The 6,963-nt window shown below is 38.6% G+C and overlaps 1 pseudogene across 1 annotated transcript; it reads right to left on the bottom strand.

Moving 5' to 3' along the window:
- Window positions 1-5,294: 5,294 nt before the first annotated feature.
- Window positions 5,295-5,981, bottom strand: LOC309978890 (toll-like receptor 8; annotated as a pseudogene). The gene has a single exon. The product of its transcript is annotated as a toll-like receptor 8 (transcript).
- Window positions 5,982-6,963: the final 982 nt, after the last annotated feature.

Below are 6,963 nucleotides of genomic sequence, written 5' to 3'. Positions count from 1 at the left end.
CGCTGTCATTTGTTTCTAGGTATTTTTTAATTTCTCCTTCGATTTCTTCAGTGATCTCTTGATTATTTAGCAGTGCATTGTTCAGCTTCCATGTATTCGTGTTTTTTACTGTTTTTTTTTTTAATTGATTTCTAATCTCATAACGCTGTGGTCAGAAAAGATACTTGATACAATTTCAATTTTCTTAAATCTTCCAAGACTTGATTTGTGACCCAAGACATGATCTAGTCTGGAGAACATTCTATGTGCACTTGAGAAGAAAGTGTATCATCCACTTTTGGGTGGAATATCCTAAAAATATCAATTAAGTCTATCTGGTCTATTGTGTCCTTTAAACCTTGTGTTTCCTTATTTATTTTCTGTCTGGATGATCTGTCTATTGGTGTAAGTGGAATCTTAAAGTCCCCACTATTATTGTGTTACTGTTGATTTCTCCTTTCATGGCAGTTAGCATTTGCCTTATGTATTGAGATGCTCCTATGTTGGGTGAATAAATATTTATAATTTTTATGTTTTCTTCTAGGATTGATCCCTTGGTCATTATGTAGTGTCCTTCCTTATCTCCTGTAACAGTCTTTATTTTAAAGTCCATTTTAACTGTTATGAGTATTGCTACTCCAGCTTTCCTGTGATTTTCATTTGCGTGGAATATCTTTTTCCATCTCTTCACTTTCAGTCTGTATGTGTCCCTAAGTTTGAAGTGAGTCTCTTATAGACAGTATATATATGGGTCTTGTTTTTATCCATTCAGCTTTCTGTGTATTTTGGTTGGAGCATTTAATCTATATACATTTAAGGTAATTATCGATATGTATGTTCCTATTACCATTTTCTTAATTGTTTTGGGTTTGTTATGGTAGGTCTTTTCCTTCTCTTGTGTTTCCTGCCTAGAAGCATTTTTTGTAAATCTGGTTTGGTGGTGCTGAATTCTCATTGCTTTTGCTTGTCTGTAAAACTTTTAATTTCTCCATCAAATTTGAATGAGATCCTTGATTGGTAGAGTAACCTTGGTTGTAGGTTTTTCCCTTTTATCACTTTAATTATGTCCTTACACACCCTGCTGGCTTGCAGAGTTTCTGCTGAAAGATCAGCTGTTAACCTTATGGGGATTCCCTTGTATGTTATTTGTTGCTTTTCCCTTGCTGCTTTTAATATTTTTTCTTTTGATTTAATTTTTGATAGTTTGATTAATATGTGTCTCAGCATGTTTCTTTTTGGGTTTATCCTGTATGGGACTCTCTGTGCTTCCTGGATTTGATTGGCTATTTCCTTTTCCATTTTAGGGAAGTTTTTGACTATAATCTCTTCAAATATTTTCTCAGACCCTTTCTTTTTCTCTTCTTCCTCTGGGACACCTATAATTTGAATGTTGGTGTGATTAATTTTGTCCCAGAGATCTCTGAGACTTTCCTCATTTCTTTCTTTCTTTATTCTTCTCTGCACTAGTTATTTCCACTATTTTATCTTCTAGGTCACTTATCTGTCTTCTGCCTCAGTTATTCTGATGTTGATTCCTTCTAAAGTATTTTTAATTTCAGTTATTGTGTTGTTCATTACTGTTTGTTTGCTCTTTAGTTCTTCTAAATCCTTGTTAAATGTTTCTTGTATTTTCTCCATTCTGTTTCTGAGATTTGGATCATCTTTACTATCATTACTCTGAATTCTTTTTCAGGTAGGTTGCTGATTTCATCTTCATTTATATTGTCCTGCAGTTTTTTACCTTGCTCCTTCATCTGTAATATACTTTTGTCATTTCATTTTTTCTTTTTATGGGTGGGGCTGTATTCCTGTCTTACTGGCTGTTTGGCCTGAGGGGTCCAGCACTGGAGTTTGCAGGCATTTGGACATAGCCGGGTCTTTGTGCCAAGATGAAGACCTCTGGAAGGCCTTACTCTGATTTATATTCCCTGGGGTCTGAGGTTCTCTGTTAGTCCAGTGGTTTGGATTTGGAGCTCCCACCACAGGAGCTCAGGCCTGACCTCTAGCCTGGGAACTAAGATCCCACAAACTAAGTGATGTGGAAAAAAAAAAAAGAAAAGAAGGAGCAGTATGATAACAAAGAATAAAACACAAATAAAATTATAAAGATAAAAAATATATTAGGAAAAATAAAAATATAATTGAAACAACTGCAATAAGGTAAAACAAAACCAGAACCAAAATAAGAAAAAAAAAAAAATAAAGGGTGGGGGGGTGCGGTGGGGAACAAGCCAAAAGGCACAGAACAATAAAAGTATAAAGAATAAAGTAAACTTAGAAAAATAAGATTCATTAGAAAAACTAAAAATATAAATGAATCAACAACAAGGTAAAAGAGGACCTCAATCTAAAAGAGGAGAAAAGAAAAAGCCTTGACTATGAGGGGCTGAGTTTAGGCAGGGGTGGAACTTAGGTGGGGTGGGGTTTAGGGTGGGGTGAGATCTAGGTAGGTGGGGTGACATTTTAGCATGAGGCTGGGCTTAGGACCCAGGCAGCTGGAAAAGGCCCTTGGAGTGGGGCCTGGGTGGGACGGCATTCAAGCATGGGGCAGGGCCTCTGCTTAGGACCTGCACAGAAGGGGAAAGGACAGCATGTGGAAAGGAGGGCTTCTAGAGTGGGGTTCCAGAGTTCGGAGGTAGGGCTCTGGGTGGGGTGTGTGGGTGAGGTTTAGGCCCAGAAAGTTGTAGGGGGTCTCAGAGGAGGTCTCTGAGTGTAGAGGTAGTGACCTGGGTGGGGTTTAGGCCCATAGGCCCAGTGTGTTGGAGGGGGTCTCATAGGGTGTCTCTGGGTGTAGAGGTAGGGTCCTAGGTGGGGGTGTAGGGGTGGGGCTTGGGTTCTGAGTGGCAGGAGTGAGGCTCTGAGTGCAGAGGATTACGCCCAGGAGCCCAACAGGCTTCCTGGTGCCTAGGTGGACAGGGAAAGCACTTCCATTCCTTTGTGCCCCCTCCAAGCCATCTTCCCCAGGGTCTCCCCCATCCCCACTGGACCCCTAACTGTGGGTGGGTCCCACTGGGTATAAGAACTCCTCCCCTCCCCCAGCCGCCCTTCAGGGGTGTTGGTCCTGGAAGTACAGCCTTTACTTTTGCTCCCTCCCTTCCACTCCATCAGGACCCATGTGGCTGGAGGGGGCCTTGGTGGGCAGAGGATCAGGCCCGGGATCTCCATAGGCTCCCAGGCAGGGGAAAACTGGCCATGTTCCCTTCTGATCCTCTGCCCTCCCAATGGTCCCTCAATTTACCCCTTTGGGCATGGGATCCCTACCCCTTCCCCAGCCACGCTTCAGGGTCACTAGTCCCATCCCACCTTCACTTTGTCTTTCCCCTCACTCCCTCCCCATGCCCTACCCCGTAGCTGGGGTTTCCTCCCATCCCCTTAGGTGTCTGTGGTCCCCTACCGGTGCCTGGTAGGTGCCCTAGTTGTGCAGAGATGTGAATTCCGCATTCTCCTAGCCTGCCATCTTGACTCCTCCTCCTCCATTCATCTGTTGATAGACAGTTAGGTTGCTTCCATGTCTTGGCTATTGTAAACAATACTACTGTGAATACTGGGGTGCAAATATCTTTCCAAATTAGTGGTTTTGTTTCCTTTGGAAAAATATCCAGCAGTGGGATTGCTGGATCATATGGTAGCTATATTTTTATATATAGCTGTATAATGGCTGTACCAATTTATATTTGAACTGACAGTGTAGGAGGGTTCCCTTTCTCCATATCCTTGCCAACACTTGTTGTTTGCTGTCTTTTTGATGATAGCCATCTGACAGGTGTAAATATTTTCTCCCATTTAGCAGGGGTTTTTTTTATGCATGCTTCCTTTGCTGTGCAAAAGCTTTTATGTTTAATTAGATCCCATTTTTTATTTTTGCTTTTGTTTCTTTTGCCTTAGGAAACAGATTTTAAAAATAATGTTATAATTTATGTCAAAGAGTGTTCTGCCTATGTTCTCTTCTAGAATTTTTATGGTTTCAGGTCTTATATTTAGGTCTTTAATCCATTTTGACTTTATTTTTGTATATGGTGTGAGGGAATGTTCTAATTTCATTGATTTACATAGAGCTGTCCAGTTTTCCCAGCACATCTTGTTGAAGAGACTTTCTTTTCTCCATTGTATATTCTTGCCTCCTTTGTTGAAGACTAATTGACCATAAGTACATGGTATCTTTCTGGGCTTTCTAGCCTGTTCTATTGATCTATGTGCCTTTTTATGTGCCAGTACCATATGTTTTGATGACTGTGACTCTGTAGTATAGTCTGAAGTCAGGGAGTGTGATACCTCCAGGTTTGTTCCTTTTTCTTAAAATTGCTTTGGCAATTTGGGTATTTTTGTAGTTCCTTTTAAATTTTAGAATTATTTGTTGGATATACTGAAGGTTGTTAAAGGTGATCCTGAGACATTTTAAAATGTGCCCATACCTTTTTTCTTTAGGACTCCATAAAATTTCAGCATGGTTTCCTTGAAGAAATTCTTAATGTCTTTCTGTAAGAAATCAATTATCCTGGAGACATGTTTCTCAATTAATTCTCTGATAAAGTATAAATGCTGTTGTGGCTTGAATTTAAATGTTTCAGCTGAGTTAAACTTTAAATAAGCCCTACACAATGTGTTACCACTGCTATTATGAAATAGAGTGCATTATAACTGAGAGCTAGAACTCCTAAGTCAGGTAATTCATTAAAAACATTATTGGCACCAAAGTCTAATTCAAATATTTTTATGAGACAGCTGAAATTTCAGTTCCATATTACACTTGATAATTGCCATATAAAGACAGATTTAAGCAGGCAATATAAGGAAAACTTTCAAACTACTTTTGCCCAATAAAGAAAATAATGTTTAACGTTAATTCTAAGGCTTTCCCATAAGATATACATTGTGGTTTATGGGGAAGTACTCTTATTGTGGTTTATGGGGAAATAGTCCCTTATAGGGACTTCCCTGCATGGCACGTGGTTAAGAATCTGCCTGCCAATGCAGGGGACACAGGTTCAAGCCTTGGTCTGGGAAGATCCCACATACAGCCGAGCAACTGAACCTGTGTGCCACAACAACAAAGCCTGCTCTCTAGAGCCCATGAGCCGCAACTACCGAACCCATGTGCCACAGCTACTGAAGCCCACATGCCTAAAGCCCATGCTCCTCAACAAGAGAAGCCACCACAATAAGAAACCCGTGCACCACAATGAAGAGTTGCCCCTGCTGGTCACAACTAGAGAAAGCCCATGTGCTGCAACAAAGACCCAATGCAACCAAAAGTAAGTAATTAAGTAAGTAAATAAATGAGAGTTTTATAACACAAATTTAAATGTGGGTCAAACTCAGCATGCTAAAGATAAGGGTAGTTTAAGGATATGACTTGGGAAAAAAGAGACATTTGTATAGTTTTGCCTGATATAATTTACCGAGGGTAGTATTTTGTTTTCTTGCAAGTAAATAATTTTCAGGATAAGAAAATGTTGGGAAAAGATCAAATCGATTTGCTTAATAAAATTAAGGCTCAAACTGATCATCCTTAATTTGCAGAACTCCTTTTGGGGCTGGAAATCCTCTTTTTTAAGTTTCTGGAACACATAATCTCTTAGGTGCAAAGTCTGGAGAGACAAAAGCTAAGAGAAGTTTTTGGAAATATTCATATATTTCCATCCTTATATAGTTCAAAGATAACTCAAGTGTTTCTAAGGCAGGTAGTCTCGTTAAAAACGGTCCAGAGCTATTTCTTGCCACAAAAAAAAAAAAAAAAAAAAAAGATTCAACACTTTCAGAAGAGACTTATTGTCAAACTAGGTTGTAGGAATTTCCAAAGCAACGTGTTAAGTAGTGAAGTTGGGTCAGGGTTTAAACATAAAAGGATGGACCAGGGTTTGAAAGCCACAAGGATGTATATGAATTGAAGAGGCTCCTTCAGAAGGAACATGGAAATGGTACATTGAAACACCTGGACAGTTCCCACTTAAATCTAGTACTCTTCAATTTCTCAATCCCTTGAAGTCTTCTTGACTGATGTTTTAGATCTTTTTTTGGTAAGACAAAATTCACTTAAGGAGTTTGGCAGGTTTGATTGCATGTATAAAGTGTATTGAAAGAGATTAATAGCGCCATCAAATTTGTAAGCTTTTCAAATGTTTCACCTTCCACTTTACACACATTGCCAAAATAGCAGTTCCACCCCAAACAGAAATTTCCAAGTTCATAAATCCCAAAGCATTGTTTTTAATTACACAGATTATATCATTTTGAATTAGACTAAGTTCTCTCTAAGACCCTGGCAAACCAGTGCAGTTTTTTGTATTACTGGTTAGGTTGAGGAATGCTCCATCTGTAATACCACACTGTTTTTATTTGTATCATGTATAATTATTTTCATTCCGGTATTATAGATTGACATTTTTGTTTTGATTTGTCTTACTAAGATTCTGCAGCCCTTGAAATGATTCATTCATTATTTATGTAATGAAATTATCAGACATATCTAGTTCTGTTACATGTTGGCCCATTCTTTGGGAAGATTCTTGCAGTTGACAATTGTTGCACTCTCAATAATAGAGACTTTTTTGTTTATAATTGAAAGGATAGGTTTTAGAACAATTTGCTTCAGCGAAGAATTCACATAAACCAGAGATTACCAGAAAAAGGCAGAAGCAAAGACTGAAGGGTCATGTTTTCCTAAGGAAAATAAAAATGGAAGAACATGATTGGTGTAGCAATATTCCACAGACATTGTGTGATTAAATTAGTGTTTTACCATATTTTGTGTGACTTGTGCATTGTGAATTCTTTTGACAATTAAATCACATCATCTTACTTTCAGAATGATTTTAATTTTTCACTATGTTCAGCTTACTGGTCCTAAAAGAAGTTGAAGACAAAACTATCCAAGATTATGATGGAAAACCTTGGAATTATTTGTAGGGATATTAATCAAGATGCCCCACATCAAAAATAAACCTGAGGCTCAATTATGACTGTGGCTCATACTAGACTGATAAT

Source organism: Leucopleurus acutus (assembly GCF_964270905.1).
Source record: "Leucopleurus acutus genome assembly, chromosome: Y".
NCBI classification, from domain to species: domain Eukaryota; kingdom Metazoa; phylum Chordata; class Mammalia; order Artiodactyla; family Delphinidae; genus Leucopleurus; species Leucopleurus acutus.
The sequence above is the reverse complement of the archived record's forward strand: the minus strand, read 5'-3'. Positions and strand labels throughout refer to the sequence as shown.